The sequence below is a fragment of the Amblyomma americanum genome, chromosome 2 (genome assembly GCF_052857255.1).
Source record: "Amblyomma americanum isolate KBUSLIRL-KWMA chromosome 2, ASM5285725v1, whole genome shotgun sequence".
NCBI lineage: Eukaryota > Metazoa > Arthropoda > Arachnida > Ixodida > Ixodidae > Amblyomma > Amblyomma americanum.
Window position 1 is genome coordinate 55,659,805 of NC_135498.1, and position 17,032 is coordinate 55,676,836.

The 17,032-nt window shown below is 46.6% G+C and overlaps 3 long non-coding RNA genes across 3 annotated transcripts; all 3 read left to right on the plus strand.

Moving 5' to 3' along the window:
- The first annotated feature begins 1,639 nt into the window (after positions 1-1,639).
- Positions 1,640-3,635, plus strand: LOC144118566 (uncharacterized). Its single transcript, XR_013312045.1, has 3 exons — positions 1,640-1,709; positions 2,411-2,458; positions 3,569-3,635. It is a non-coding gene; the product is annotated as an uncharacterized LOC144118566 (long non-coding RNA).
- Positions 3,636-7,918: 4,283 nt separating this feature from the next.
- Positions 7,919-12,541, plus strand: LOC144118567 (uncharacterized). The gene is made up of 3 exons (XR_013312046.1): positions 7,919-7,988; positions 9,530-9,600; positions 12,463-12,541. It is a non-coding gene; the product is annotated as an uncharacterized LOC144118567 (long non-coding RNA).
- Positions 12,542-14,144: 1,603 nt separating this feature from the next.
- On the plus strand, positions 14,145-16,570 carry LOC144119693 (uncharacterized). The gene is made up of 4 exons (XR_013312402.1): positions 14,145-14,211; positions 15,341-15,405; positions 15,510-15,547; positions 16,413-16,570. It is a non-coding gene; the product is annotated as an uncharacterized LOC144119693 (long non-coding RNA).
- Positions 16,571-17,032: the final 462 nt, after the last annotated feature.

Here is a 17,032-nt window from a genome sequence, read left to right on the forward strand (position 1 = left end):
CTCAGAGTTTATCTCTCCCTTCACTTACTATTTACCCAGGCCACGTCATTCTCCTTGCCGCCATAGGATTTGGGCTCGCAGTATAAGCAGGAAGTAAAAACCCTGCTGAGGTCCAGGATAGGTAGAACGAGCACATTAAATGGTACAGGCCTTCTAGTGGACGCAATCTCTTCGGTCCTCTCCCCTTTGCTTTTTCGTCTCCTTCACGCAGGTGATCGACGACGGCTACAGTTCCATCGGTCCCGTTTGCCCTGAGAACATCGTGTCACTCGTGCTTCATAGCGGTGCCAGCGGTGATAAAACTGCTGAGAGGCAAGTGCTCGCAAAACCATCTCCAGTGTTGTTGTTTTTTTACGGAAAATTCTGTGAGGTACCGCGCTTTTTTTTTTTGTCACCTGCAGCAGTCCCCACGACACGTTTCATTATCGTCCGTGCTCTCATATTTGAAAGGATTGGCTAATGTTCCGCATTTGCTTCCGACCGTATGTCCCCTCAAAACCCAAGAGGAGCTTTCTACTCACAGCAACCAAGCCTCTGTCGACATTATTTGATACGTTATATTACATTCACTCTCACGTGACATGGTGCCATTTTCTGCTGGCATGTTTTGCGCACCTTGAACTGAGCCGTATAATGGTTTTGCATTAAAAACTCTGGTTTAGCTGCCCTTCCCAGCGGCCCACTTGCCCTCGCTCCGTGTCCTCGTGAAGGTGGCAGTGAAAAGAATGCTTAAGATGCCGCTCAAAGTGTCTTTAAACATGTTCAGGCCACACGCTCGGCTACAAAAATGACCTAACTTTCAGAAAGGGCACCTATTCCACCCTTTCTCATCTCGGCTAATTGAGACAGTAACGGCGTTACCTCCTTTCAAACTTCCCAAGCGCCAGCCACGCAAGTCCAGCCGCCCATTTCTATGACTGGCTGTCCTGTATTAACATATACATATAAATATCTATATCCCCAACTCTTCGGCCTCCTTTCCAGGGCTCCACTGGAGACTGCCAGCCTCTCTGCTCTGTCCGCTAGGTAAGCCTGGCCGGCAGGGCCATCGCTGCCCCGCTTCTCCTCCCATGTCGGTTTGGCTGTGCGCTCTGCTGGGAATATTGTTTATTTGCCGCACGTAGGTTTACCGCCGCACCATGGACATGTTTCAAGTAGGATGGGTGTGCCTTCTTGAGAGTGTGTGCGCAGGTTGGGGTACGTGTGTTGGTCCCTCCCCCCGATAGAAGCCTGGACATCACCACTTAATCCATCTGGATGCAGGCCTGGTCTAGGGCACACGTCCTTACCCGACACTGTCCTCTCAACTCTCCACCGTAACTGCTGAGCTCTTTCCCTTTCTGCTTTGCAGCGTTGCTGACGAGCAACGCACCGGAAACGTTTCGTGGCCCGCGGAGAATCTCAGCTGGACAAGAGGCCGCACGCGCTTCGTTGTTCCAGTCCTCTTGTACAATGACAACGTAAGGAGCTGGTTTCTTTTTTTTTTCACCTTATCTTCCAGCCTTCCTATACGCACGACACTTGTCATAACTATGTAGAAGACTTTCTCTTTTGGGACGCGGGCATCAAGTAGCTGCCGTGCTTTACACAGTCGAGTTTTACCTGTACGGGCTATGTACACAATTTTCTTCGTGCTCAGCACATTTGCAGGTTAGCGAAGCTCTCTGGCCCGCTGGAGGACCACTGGAAAGCTATCATGGAATTCTTTGGTAAGTATTACTTCTTGCATGTATGCTGTACTCGTGGAACTCGTCCAGTCATCACCGCTGCTCCTTCTGGTGTCTGAGCGTGGCGTTGTCGGGGTTTTATCCTTAAACGGTCGACGACAAATCGCGTAAGGGACTCTCGCGGTATTTTGAGACTGCAGCGATTGTGCAGCTTAGTTTTTTTAAGGGGTTCGCCACTATTGGTTTCTCTGGTGTTGGCTGTGGGTAATTGCTCGCTCTTATACAGCTGTTTGAGAGGTGATTTTTTTTTTTGCTATATAACGATTTACTGTCTCACTCACTGCGTGTTGTGTGTACTAGTTATTAACACCACTTTCCTGACTGAATTGCGCAGAAAATTTAGCGGGATATGAGGGATGCTTAGCGATGACGAGTCCCACAATGCCACATTTTCCGTATGAATCATATGAAGTTCATGTGGAGGCGACATGGACTACGTAAACAGTGCATACGGATTCATACTTACCTTTCATGACGTCATGCACATCATATGAGAATTGTACCGAAAGTTTACGGAGTTCTTCAGAAAACGTTCCCATAATTCCATAGCAGCGGCTCATACGGGACGTTTCCGTAAGGCTGCAATGAAGAGTGAAATATACTTTGCGGAAATGCCTTCTTTTTCAAAGGAAATGAGCAGGTGGACCAAGCAGTTTTACCAATGCGTTTTGTTTTGCGTGCAGGTGACTCCACCGATTACTGCGCCCAAGTTTGCAGCTTCATGTCAGGCGGTAAGTAAGAATTGTGCACTCAACATGCGATGTTTGGATTTTCGTTAAGTAATTTTATTCTTTGATTAGGCATTCACTTCGCATGTCTGGATAACATAATCACACCTGCTGTTAGAGGCGAATTTTTTTCCAACTCTGAGAGGAACTGTCCTAATGTCACCATATTTGAACTCTGTTCAAAAATTTTCTGGGAACTTTCTTGTCTTGAGAGGGTGGCTGCATGCCCTCCTCCTCCTGCTGAATTTTGCCTCCACCTGTGTTGAGTAAACTGCATTGCGCTTACATTACGATTTCTTAAGCTCTCAAGAGATAACAGCGTTCCCTTCAACGAAGTGCTTTGTTATTACCCAGCATGAAAGTCAATTGAATCGAGGAATGCGCATGGCATTTCTACTACGCAATCCAGAGTCCCTGCAGCAGCTTCTATATAGACTCATAAACCAATCTGGAAGAGCGATATAAGTTGTTTCTACTTTGATTACGCACCCAGTTGGAAAAAAAAATTACAGAACGGTGTCAAAAATACATCTTTTTTTTGCGTGGTTTTCTCGTAACAGTGTTCTATTTGCAGTATTTTTCTGTTGTGCTGTAGTTTTTCCGCAGTACTTTTTTATAGTAACTACAAGAAAATTTTATTTTGAACCAAAAGAAATATTTTTAGAAATACAAGTTCATAGGCAAAAACATTACAGAAAATTTATTGTAACGAGTAATTTTTTGTGCGTTTTTCGACCGCGCATGCCATAATTTATGTATAGGCTGCGTACTCGACGGATGGTTACGCTCGTGAGCAGCCCTGTCTAAGTCTCATCTCAAATGTGCAGCAGCCTTGCTTTCCCACAGGTTTTCCAACTTCTGCAACATGCACATTCTGTAGTTAAACTCCATAGTGAGTTTACCGTCGGTGGGGGTGAGTTCGTTTTACAGCAGGGCGTCTTTCTTTCTTAATTATCCCAAAATGCGCTTCCTCCTTCGGAACCAGGCGCTGTGCAACCGATAGGACACGGCCACCCTGGCGCGGTGTCTCGTCTTTCCGGTGTTCACCTTCACAGCTATAATGTACAAGATACATACCTCCAAACTCTAATCTGTATGCCTGTGCCATTCCAGGTATCTGGGGAAAAGACTACAACCAGGCACCAAGTCCAGAGGGGTCCGAACAAGAGGACTCTTCGGGCAAGCAGATATTCTTTCGTCTCGCGCTGCGATGTCGAAACTTCACAGTTCGGTCAAGTTAGTAACGCATAAAGACAAATTTGTAGCGCAGACACGTCAAGCACATCGTAACTGCTGTTCGTGTTTAGCTCGTTCACTCCAGCGCGAACTTTAAATCCTTAATATTAAAACCCACTGACCGAACGTCTACGCAGTCGGGGGCCAGACAGACTACTTCGCTACTCCGAGCCCTCTGCTGGTTGCGACTCCGGTCTTTCTACTACTAGGCTGTCATCTCCACCTTAGAAGGCATGCTTCTTATTATTTATGCGTAGGAGGTTCCTTGCGTAACGGTTCGTTTCTTCCATGCCAAGGATATGAATGTATGTTATGGTGTAATTTCATTAATTTATAAGATTTGTACAAGATATGAATGAACCTCGGGGAACTGAAACTCTTTTACTATTATTGACCATTGAGATGTATATGTTAACGATCTTCTCCTCCCCCCTCCCTTATGTAATACCCCATTTAGAGTTCATTAAGACATAGTAGATGATGATGATCATCATCATACTCTACTAACGCCTTGAACAATTTGCGGATTAAGGAATGGTACCGTAGGTACTTAATCCTTTCACGCATTCGATTTTCGTCGTTTTCCTGTCAACCAGAGGCTTCGTTTATTTTTTTTATGGCTGACTCTTCAATTTCAACGTTACCCTGCATTAATGCGCTGCATTGCAAAAAAAAAACATCAAACCTTCAATTTGGTGGCACATCCCTTTTCACCATGCTTCGTTTTCTGTGCGCTTAATTTAACGACACGCACTGAGTCCATCTGGAGACTCAGCTGGTGACACCCCGACGCTGCTGCCGCAGGTGGTGAACAAGCGATGGACGTGGACAGCATTCCGCAACAACATGGCCAGGCAGCAAACACAACGTAAGCGAAAGAATGGCTGTGCTGCTCTTATTTGTGCCGCCCAGTCGGGAATGTCTACTATGGCATCCTTTTCTCGTGGACATTGCTGACCAAGAACGCTAATATGCGAAACTGTTTCCTTTTGACTCATGATCCTATCTATATAGTATCGAACCATGTGACGTTTTACTAGGACGCTACACTTTGCGATACTTGTTATATTTCTCAAGGGTTTCAAGGGCACATTGTTATTGCTCCGGTGAAACGTTAATACCGCGATCGAGCCCCGGATCAGGACGTGTTTGAGTTGAGTTGAGGTGTTGAATGCTACAGGTAGGGGTAGCCTTGCTTATTCTGCCGGCATTTGCTCCACCGTAGCGTTCTTTCTAAGTTAATAATGTCCTAAAGCCTGCCGCATCTACCCCGCTATGCGCAGTCTCTTATAATAGCACACATTGCTCTCCCGCAGTCACCATCTATGTACACAATCCCTCCACACAGTCCACATCACAGTCCACTCCAGAAGTCACCATTTATGCACATATTCAGTCACAGTAGAACATGGGCCATTGTAGTGCCACAATCCACGCACACATTCACTCACAGAATAGCATATAGTCCACTCCAGAAGACACCATCTACGCGCACATTCAATCACAGTAGACCATAGTTCGTTCTTGCTGTCACCATTTAGAAACAAGATCAGTGTCCTGCAGAAATGTTAAGAGAAGGCGTGCAGCCTCCCTTCTGCATGTCTGGTTTCTACTCGGGTAGACGATGTCCTGAACTGTACGGATCAGGACGAATTTTCTTTATTTACGAAGTTTCCGAGAAAGCTGTGTAGCTTTTCTTTGTAGCCGTATGGCCGCGCACGGGTGGATATCAACGAGTGATGACTCTCATGTTGCAAATCTACTCCACCTGGGGCATTCCCCTAAACATTCGACCAACCTATTATTAGTAACACAGCTTTGCGTAAGAAGGAATCTGTAATTGTTTTTGGCTTCGCTGCTCTCGCGGTAATGCAGGACGTACTACGTCCGCCGCTTTGGACAAGGGTGGCGCTGGTGAACACTGCCGGGGTTAGGTTACACTCAACATAAACTATCTCCAAAAGCAGAAAATCGGACATCCGCTGCATTTGGTCAGTTGGCAGCACACCAGACGCGAAATTAGGAGGACGTGGGTTCGGATCCCATCGGCAGCATGTGCTTGTTTTTCGTCAGCAATAAAATGATGGAATATTACCCAATTGATTAAGCTCACAAATTACAATACCTGAGAGAACATTCCTCTACGCTACTAGGTGTCAGTAACTGTTGGCATCCCCGTTTATCTCGCAACAAGCCCCTCATTTCCCTTCCCATGTCTGTGCAACGTACTGTGATTCAGAAGGTCGTTCAACATGTTTTATCACACTTATCATCGGCTGTTTTTTGACCCGTTCTCTTGCTCAATTTTGGTTGCAGCGATGACCTGCGGCACGGACAACTGCGAAAGGAAGATATTCTGCTGCTCAAAGCACTGAAAGCTCAAAAAATTTGCGACCTGACAGCTGAAGAAAAAGGCGATTAGTGAGTGCTTTGCTTTGTTTCGCGAGTTTATAAACTGGATATTCATTTTTTCACGTGTCATCTGCGGTACCGCAAACTGTATCTTGTCGCTATGATGTAAACGATGGAGTTTTGTTCTTTCACCACCGTTGCTGTTTAGTTGCGGTGTGCCGCAACGTTTTAAACTCTCTTCCACTTTGTCATGCCACAAAGCCTGATTACTCTACCAAATATAACCATAAATGTCTACTATGTCATTCCGCCATTGGCATTCAACAAGCTGAAAATTCATCTTGTCAGCAGACTCAGATCGTCTAAATCGAGCAGTATTTAACAATTCTAAACTTGTTTCAGCAGTGCATCTGTTATTCTCGTAATCACTCGAAAACTTGTATACCGACTTAAAAGTAGGAAAAGTTATTCCATCGAAATACGCAGATAGCTCCACTTCTAAAATTCCGTCATTTCATTGCATGGCCATGATCCAAACCACCAGTCCATGTTATATGCTACTAAACCTGCACTTACCTCTGACCAATAAATTTCACTCTTCAGAATACGGACTTTGGAAATTCTCAGAAGCCAAACTTGTCACTTGCCCACAATTCGCAGTCTAAAATTCATACCAAGAACAGACCTATGCTGCATTTTTAGCTGGTTCTAGAAAGTGTTCTCAAGTTACTAAACGTTCTTGATCTGTAACTTCCACACAATGTATTAGTCCGATAAAAACAATTTCTTAGCTTGTGCCCATCAACGAGCCTTTATTATTTCCATGCAAGAATTCAAGCTCACTACCACAATCGTAACAAGCCTCAAGCCTACCTTGGCTCCCTTGTAAAGGAAATTTCAGCCTGAAAATCGTACTTGTGTTGTGCGCTGTTTCATAAACCCAAGAAAAAATACCCCAATTCATTCGATGATGCGGACCAGTTTTTTTTCTTACTAAATGGCAAGCAGCCCCACTGGCCACATCCAGACCTTTGAGTTGCCCTTCGTAATGACTTTTGCTGGCATGCGCATGGCGCTAACATATCAGCGAACATGTTGCAGCCTACCTGCCACACTACTACGCCATGCACCAGAATGTTCGATGTAGGAAATAAATCGGAAACTATAAACCATCCCCCGCACCAAGCGTGTGTACGACTGGAGTCCGACCAGCTCGCCGCCAGTTTCTATCAACGCGCGTTTACATGATGTTAACATAGCTTCTACGAACTGGTGATCATTTTCTATTTTCATTGTCGCACCAGCTGCCTTTGTTTCGGTTTTCAATTCTTTTAGTCACGTGTACACCCCATCCGGTCCGCTTCACTGCACTGAACTCTTTATTCGTTCAATCACTCGTTGACGTTGTCCGTCTATTCGCTTCGCCCTGCAATCGTTCTCCCTTGCAGCTGACTACTGAGTTAACCTTTATTGCAGAGTCGAGTTGTATAAAATACCATTCGAAGTTTTCAACGAGTCTTCGCACAAATCTGCACAAAACCGCCATATGTACAATAACCCCTGACAAGGGCCAGTAAAGGGATGATGATTATGATGATATCATCAGGCTTAGTTCTCGCAGCTAACATGGGAGGAGCAGTTTTCTTCGTCGTCGATTTCCGCCAAATAGCATCGGCTTTCCGTCACTTGGCAGAGTGCAGCTATTCGTTTCATATTCGCAGCTCAAAAATTTCCTGTTATGATTCCCGATAATATTATTTTGTACACTGATCTCGCCGCACCTGTTGCGTGAGCCATTTGGAATTGCTGTATTTGTTAGGAAATCGTTCGCGCAGTGGCTACCTTTTCTTCGTTTTTTTTTCTTACCGCAGTATCAATCGCCATGAAAAGGTTGACAGGTGGAAGAACTACGAGTACGCCTTCATCTTCAAGCTGCCTTACCCAGGTATTATCATTTAGTCTGATGCACATTGTTTAGTGCGAAACGCTACACTGAATCTAAACTGAAGGTGCGGGTGCAATTAAATAATATAAAAACACTGGAGAGCAAGCGTAATGCAGTCCGTGAATTCTGCGAGTGCTGCCTCGTCCATTTTTATCTGGCTGTGCCTACTTGGAATTGCTCAATGCTTCCCCTTCTCGCTTCTGTCTGTGCGAGGCGCAAGAGCACAGCTACCTGGCGACACTTGCACACGTTAAATGCAAATTTTCAATACTTCAAACACGGACCAGTTTTCAGTCTTTTTCAACCATATCGTGTGTACGCCTTTTTCAGCATCGTTAATGTCTCAACTGGACATGGACATTAAAATATCTTAAGTCGTCATGACGCTTGCATGCGATATTGCCACATTCTCTCCGCGGTACTGTCACTGTTGCGCATTAGTCCTTAAAAGTCCACTAGGGCACGTTAACAGACTTCTCTGAGCTTGGCTGGCGTAATCATGCCTGCTCATGTTATCGGAGACGACACTGTCCAAACCCTGTTTCAGGTACCTTGGCTTCCTTCCCCTAGTTCATTAATGCGAAAGCATTATTAGGCTATGTTGGCAAAGTCGTGTCCGCAAAATGTGCGGGCAGCCGTTGTGTCGTCAGAGCAGTTAGGATCAATGAATGATTGCAATCAATAGAGGATGATGTGAGGGTGATGTGCGACAAAATTTGGTGTTAATAGGAGGATTAGTTAGAGTTAAAAAAAGTAGAAAAGCCGTTAAAATAGCGCAGACGTCGATATAGTGAGTGGACGGGAAAACAACCGTGGACGGCAAAATAGTGGGAAACTAGGCAAAGGAGTGACAATGAAGTTTTAAATGGATGTAAATGTTTGAGGTGTGATAATTAATCTAACAAAAAGTTTGACTTACAGTACTTTATTATTTAGAAGCAAAAGTCGTTGTACGGCCGAATAGGCTGGACGGTGATATAATAGGTATACAGGAAACCGGCAATGGGCGCACAAATTTGAAAAACCAAAATGTGTGATTAAGCTCAAGGGGAATTTAATCACAAGAACTACGGGAACCTTCTTCTGAAATCCTACTTAGAGGAAATAGGAGCAAAGAGATGCGACGAGTTATCCTCAAAACACTTCGCATTCCTCCCCGTAAGCAGACTTAAGTTCCCTCAGAATTTTTACTGATTACTTCACAACACTCGACTACTCCGTTCCCGCATAGCCAGTGTCGCTTTGGGACATTAAACCCGATATACCACACCATAGTTCCTTTCCTTTTGCAAAATTACGTGCATCGTCTGCTTTTGTATTTACCTCGGAAATCGGAGACTACAGGAAAGCACTACAGTACTGCAGAAAAACGCTACAAAACAGAAAAATCGGCCGTCGCGACAAAACCACAAACCATTTTGGCGTATTGTTTGGCATAGTTCTGCCGTTTTTTTCGTTCGGTTACGTTTGTAAGATTTTTAATAATGAAATCGCCATGCGACATCCACATAGTGCGCATTTACATACTGACCTTGTTTCAGGCTGCGGCTTCTTCGAGAAATGCAAGAGCATGGACTACAGCAACGACAAGTTGATCGACCGCTGGTACCAGGTATTTCCTTCTTTTTCTTAGAGACGTGGCACCTCTGCTGCGCCCCGGTGGTTGCGCGATCGGGACTTGCACGTGCAGTTCTCGGTCGCTTAATCTAGAGTACTGCAACTGAGACAGGACCTTCCACACATGTGAAGTGTGGGAAAAACAAAATTTACATAATTTCATTTGTAGCAGCCATACAATGTGACCTCAAGTAGCGACATTACGTCGCAGCTTTTTTCCTTAACATCACCTCGGAATTCGAAATGTGCCACCAGCTGCGCAGTATCAGTGCAAAAAAAAACATTTCTCGCACTGTCGGGGCTAGTGGCATACTTCTTTCTACCAAATTTGACATTTTTCGCAGGTGGCTAGAGATGCACTTACTACGTTGACATTCTGTAGCGTGCTTCTGTTATTAAAGCACGCTCCCGTGTGGCAGGGATCAAAAGGCCGCGAATTCGTCGCCACTCATGTTAAGCCATGTGGACGACGAAAGAATTCCTCGCTCGCTTGGCATCCTAACTTCCTGCTTTCATGTACCTACGCATTCGATTCTGCGCTGTCTCCCGTTAACGTTCCCTGGGTACTTTCCTTGCTGCTCTAGCCAGCCGGAATTTGCCTACACCTGGACTAAGGCTAGGACGCAGGCATCTTTGGCCACAGGCGCGAAAAACAGACAAAACACAAGGCAAAAAGGCGGGACGGAGCGCCACTCACAAGTTTGAGTTGTGCGTGGCGCTCCGTCCCGCCTTTCTGCCTTGTGTTGTGCCTGTTTTTCGCGCCTTTGGCCAAAGATGTATAGTTACCAACTTGCCCCGCAAGACGTCCTTTTTAGGCCGCAGACGTACGAGAACTGCCTGTTTTTTTTTTTTGTAATTTACGAGGGCGGTAGGCTAGGCAAGTTACAAGGAACTCGGCCACATCCTTAGCCATTCATCACTTCTGACCTGCCGGGGTGGGTCAGGAGCTCTGGTGTAAAGCTGTTTATCCCAAGGTCGTGGGTTCGGTGTCAGCTGTGGCGGCCATATTTCAATGGCGGCGTAATGCAAAACCGCTCGTTGCTGTGCTCACGTTATGGCAGTCCAGGTATCCTAAACACTACGGGGCACCATAGTCCATGTGTGGTGTCCGGACATTAAACCCCACCATTCAGAATTCTTCCATCACTTGGCGCATAATGCAGCGCTTCCGGCGGCAGTCAGTCTCCTCGAAGCCCGCGCGGGCACCTCTGCCTTTGTGCCTCGAACAGCGTAGAGTAAAGCAGAACTTGAGGTTCGTTGAAGACTCGCTAAGAGGTATAGTGCAGAGACTCGGGGATGAGAAGAGGGATGGACTAGACAAGCGCTCACTGTAGGTAGTAAAAGGAAAGGCATTAGTGACCGCTGTTACTCGTCTTCATTTTCCTTGGATGAACTTCATTTTCCTTGGATGAACTTCATTTTCCTTGGATGAACTTCATTTGCCTTAAATGAAGGACGGACGGGGCAGGACAGGATATCCGCCCCGCATTGAAATTGTGGATGGCTGATTTAGATTCGCTGACAATGGTGGCAATATCCAGAGTGGTCACAGCAAGAGCCAGGGCCGCCGCCTCCGAAGAGGTGTGTACGGTGGCAGCCGTTAGGGTGGCCGCTAGAATCAACGGCTGAAAAGGCATATGAGAGGTCGGAGGGATGTTCACCCGTATTAAGCAAGTTCCTGGCACAAGCGTTCCTGAAGGGCTTGCGCTTATTTTTGACGTCGTTGTGGATGGGGAACAAGGTGCATGTTTTTCGGTAAAAGAGGATATGTAGGTGTTAATGAATATGGAAGGGGATCGTTGGCTTCAGTGCTTGCTGCAGTTTTAGCAATGAGCAGTAGCGCTTCTTTTACCCTCTGTGGTGGCTAAGTTGTTAAGGGCGCTCGGCTACTGAACCCGACCGCGGCGGCTGCGTTTTTATGGAGGCAAAACGCTAAGGCGCCTGTGTGCTGTGCGATGTCAGTGCACGTTAAAGAATAATTTGTGTTTGGGGAAAGTAAATGGACCCGACCGCGGCGGCTGCGTTTTTATGGAGGAAAAACGCTAAGGCGCCCGTGTGCTGTGCGATGTCAGTGCAGGTTAAAAATCCCCACGTGGTCGAAATTATTCCGGAGCCCTCCACTACGGCGCCTCTTCCTTTCTCCTTTCACTCCCTCCTTCATCCCTTCTCTTACGGCGCGGTTCAGGTGTCCAACGATATGAGACAGATACTGCGCCATTTCCTTTCCCCAAAAACCTATTATTACTATTATTATTATTATTATTATTATTAAAGGAAATAGCGCAGTACCTGTCTCATATATCGTTGGACACCTGAACCGCGCCGTAAGGGAAGGGATAAAAGAGGGAGTGAAAGAAGAAAGGAAGAGAGGTGCCGCAGTGGACGGCTCCGGAATAATTTCGACCACCTGGGGACCTTTAACGTGCACTGACGTCGCACAGCACACGGGCGCCTTAGCGTTTTGCCTCCATAAAAACGCAGCCGCCGCGGTTGGGTTCTAACCCGGGTTAAAGAACCCCAGGTGGTCGAAATTATTCCGGAGCTCTCCACTACGGCACCTCTTTCTTCCTTTCCTCTTTCACTCCCTCTTTTATCCCTTCCCTTACGGCGCGGTTCAGGTGTCCAACGATATGAGACAGATCCTGCGCCATTTCCTTTCCCCAAAAACCAATTATTAACAATAGCGCATCCAAGATCTTTATTTTCTGACGTAGCACCTTCCGGTGTAGCTCACGAGCTGCGGCATGAATGTCTTTTTTTTTGTTTTGCGTATTTCTCTATACGCATTGCTTTATTTTAAAGCTGCACCAGTGTTGTCGATCCTTGGCATCTACTAACGACTTTTTTCTGTGCGCAGGATTTTCAAAACTTTGAGCTGGTCCTCCTCCACCGCGTTATCATCCGCTTCCTCGCCATTGACTGGAGCAAATACAAGGCAAGTTTGCATAATAATGAACATCGATAGCGGATCATTGCCAGTCTCACGCGTTCTTTAATCTGGAGAGTCAGCGTTCGCCATTGTGGCTCAGTGGTTATAGCGTTCTGCTGCTGACCCTAAAGACGAGGGTTCTATCCCGGCCGCGGTGGTACAAATTCAATGGAGGCAACATTCTAGAGGCCCGTGTGCTGTGCGTTGCCGGTGCACGTTAAAGCACCCCAGGTGGCCCAAATTTCCGGAGCCCTTCACTACGGTGCCCCTCATAGCCTGAGTCGCTTTGGGACATCAAACCCCCCTAAACCTCAAGACGGACCATTCTGCATTGGCATAACCGTTTTCAATACTTCATAAAGCTTATGACAACGCCTAGATGCAACTCGCACTCAGAAGGGGAAAGCGAAGGCAGGCTTTCTTATCCTCTAATTGTTCATGCTAAAAAATGGCTTATGCAGGCCTCTTGTTCAGCATTCGTAAACATCGGCACAGAAGGAGGGATAACGACTATTTGTTATTGTTTTTTAGCCCTTGTTTCTCTGATGTTAGTTGCCGTATACTGACCGCGGATATCTTCACCTTTTTCAGGAGTGGGACTTCGTGCACCTGACCAAAAACTATTTGCGGTTCCTGCTGAAACTAGTTTTGAACAGTGAGTTTCTTTCTTTTACACCTTTGGCGGTCTACCTTAGCGGTGGCCTAGTGGCTTGAGCATCCGCCTCGCATTCGGGAGGTGAGGGGTTCGATCCCAATTTCCGCCGAGTACCCGCCGGTGAAAGAATGGGTCCAAAGTTTCCCATAGCCTGGTACTTGGCTTAGAGTGAAATGTTTGGGGAATGGTTCATTGACCCCACCTTGTGCCTTGACTCTTTTTCGCTAAAGCTGCCCTTGCGCTATAAAAAATAGTTACGCGAATATGCGCTCTTCGCAGCATTGCCACCGCGGTATACTGCATTATTGGGAGTGTGGACAACTATCACTCCTGTTCGAAAGTCCAGCTTTTGTCGACTCTCGGGTTAATTTCCTGAGTAGCCAACCTCGTATTTGTATAGTATGTGAGGGTAGCGCAAAACGGGACAAGGGACAAAGAAAGATGCACACAAGGCGCTGTGTTGTGTGCGTGTTTCTTTGTCCCTTGTCCCGTTTTGCGCTGCACTCACATACCATAGATCGCCGTTACCGACTCGTCCAAGTTTCTACCCTTGTGAATTGTATTTGTAAACGGATGTTTATTAGTTGAGAGCACGAACTAACTAAACAGTTGTTGGTCCCCTGGGAAATACTTGATTTTACTGGACATCTTCGAGCTGCGACTAGCTTCTTTACAGAAGAATTGCGCACTGTGTTTATGCCACCAAACTCCTAGCGCAGTGATCTCTCCCGTGCGTAGGCTCCACTGGCGTCCTGTTTCACTGCATCAATGGCTGGGACCGCACCCCGCTGTTCATATCGCTGCTGCGCCTCTCTATGTGGGCTGACGGTGAGATCCACCAAGGCCTCTCTCCCGTCGAAATGGCATATCTCACGCTCTCATACGACTGGCTTCTATTCAGGCGAGTCTAACCGATAATCATTTGGATCTTCTCGCTATAACACTACTTGGACCTTTTTTTCATTCCCTTTATCTTTCCAACCAGCCATGACTTACCCAACCGGGTCGACAAGAGTGAAGAGGTAAGTCTCGCATTTTCAGTTGCGCTCTCGTTGCTTTAAGTCGGTTCCACATCGAAGCGAAAACGCCGGCGATTCCTGCCGCCGTGGCACAAAAAACCTGCTTCGAGCCGTCGCAGCGGCTCGAGCGACCAAAGCGACGAGGTTGCGACAACTTGGCAATTTTTAGCTGCGACGCGCCGCTCAATCGCTCAATTCGCTCAGTCGCTTGCATGTGAACCAGCCTACAGCCGCGTGCCAGAAGCTGTATGCGCCTGCTCGACAGGCTTGAGATTCGCAGCATGTGCGCAAGCATTTATTTAGCCCAAAGCTTATAGAATTTGTTCCATCGGACTGTGAACCTATACGGTTACCTTCAGGTTCTTATACATGGCTGTTTGGAAAGTTGTTTTTTGTTTGTTCTGGCAATACTGCGAATTAGTCCAGAACACTTCCCGTTTGAAGAAGGCGCCTGCACCGCCGCCTTATCGGGCGCTGAGCGGAATGCTTTCCATGCCGAGCTGCCTTATCAAAACCAGCGCGACACGCGTTGTCACCATCACCACCTTTGCTTGTTTGTTTGTTTGTAAACGAAAACCCTTGTTTATGCCTTTCCATTAAGGGCACCCGGGGCGTCTTCATATTGCTCGCTGGTCAATTGTGCCGGTGGCGAGGAAGAAGCGGCAGCATAAGCGCTCTAAACCGGTTTTCAACACATTAGAGGAGTTCTGCATGTGCACGATGAAAAATATGCTCATTGAAGGCTGTACGCGCACCAATGGATGTCGGGTGTCCAGACCAGGGCACTTGTTTGAGCCTCGTATACCTGTTTTGTTTGAGTTGCGTTGTCATTAAGTACGGGCTCTACGTCACGATAGGATATTGCAATATCTTAACCTACTGAAGAAAGTTGTACGGTGCAATAAACTCATACGGTAAGATGTTACACAATTACCATTCGAATGTCGTACAAATGTCATGCAAACTGAATGAAAATCGTATGACGATGCCTGTGCGATGTTATGGCATTGTACAACTTTTTTTTTCATTCTATAGGATTTCCTCAAGCAATTGCTTTCACGTGTCCTAGCCAGAACGTTAAACTGGTGCAGTTGCTGGTGCTAGTTAATGCAGCAGCGTTTCTTGCTTGCAGATTTTGTTCTTCTGCTTACATATGCTCAAGCACATTCATACAGAAGAGTTCTCCATCGTGGGCCTGTAAGTTCTTCTGGCTCTGAAGTGGCCTGTCGAATTGATCTTTCAATAAGTTTTGTTTGAGCACCTTTCCCACCCCTTCTTCGTGTATATGCTATCCTGCGCAGGACGGAAATCCCCATTGACACGTCGGGAAGCACCTCAGGTGTGTACAGACGCATTGTTTACCATTTGCTACATTCGTGGTCAACAAAATCAAGAAGCACATTGCTTCGCTTCTCATTTAGGAATTCATAGCGAGCACTAGACAGCGGTCCTGCCTTCCACTGAGTTTTATTTGGCGCACGCGAGCAGGGTTTTAAAGGGACAAGCGTTAAAAAAAATATGGCATCGATTACTACACTTCAACCTCTTTATGACGAATTCGAAGGTGTCCCGCAATATTTTCTTCGTTATAGCCGTTGCCTAGGTATAGCTGTGCGCGGTCTTGGTGTCACTGTGTATACAGAGGACAACATAGCCGGCGTTTAGTGTACCGCTGATGTGTGCTTAGAGAGCCTTCAGCAAGCGCCCCCTGTTAACAAACAGAACCCTCGCTCTCTACAACTCCAGAACCCGTTCAACCCATTGTACTAGCACTGCGATCTCTCAGTGCCCTTTCTTGTGCGAATGCGTATACATAAGAGATACGCGGCAATGCTTGAATGACGGCCTATGCGAATCCCACAAAGACAGCAACAAGCTTCCCGGTCATTTGGTAGATCAATCCTTCCTAGCACTGGAAATCCAGATTCGAACACTGCATTGTGATAAGGAGGAATCTGCACAGAACGACGAGATATAAGCTCAGCTGGTCAGAACGGAGGAATGAAGTTTAAAAATGTCGGCGTTTCGCCAATATTCTCAACAAAATGATTGCCTTACTTGCATGCGGTGCGGCATGCTGAGATGCCGAACATGCTTTGTCGCGATTTTCGTTTTGTGGCGAATGCAGTGCTACAGTGTCTACTACTAAGGAATGTAGTTGTGAATGACGTGCCTTTTTTTCTCCTTATTGAAACACGCTACAGGAGGCGGCGAAGAGATGCGGTTAAACGTGAGCCCCAACACCAGTGGAAGCAGCAGCCCGCCGAGCGACTTCAGCCACGAAGCACCGCCACAGTACTTCAAACCGCCTAGCCGCTCGGAACGCGGGTTCCCCATGCCATGGCAAGTAAACCGGTTGTAGTGCTTGCGAGCTTCAAATTCCCGGCATAGTTTAAAACGCAATGAACTTCATGCCCTTTGTGCTTCCCTTCAAGTACCCGCGCGACTTCTTATCAGTCTCCATTGTTCTGGCGCAACAAAGCGTTTTACGGCTGCTGGTTACTCTGCCCGTTCAATAAGCCTCGTTTCTGCTGTACCATTGTTTTGTTTTTTTACAGTGGTTAGCGGACACAATAGTGGCTATATGCAAGATGTACTACTCCTTCGAAGAACGCTGCCGACTTTCAGTTACAGGCTTGACAAAGGAGGACGCTCGTGCTCAGCCATGAAATGCAAATTAGAGTAAAACGCAAAGACCTAGGAGCATAGGAGATAAGCAAGAGTGTAAGCTACATTCACTGGAACGGCGCACTAGTGACTGCGCCAACACTAAGAGCCACTGCCTGTTCAGGTTTCTTGCTGAAAATAGCCTCCACTACCTTAG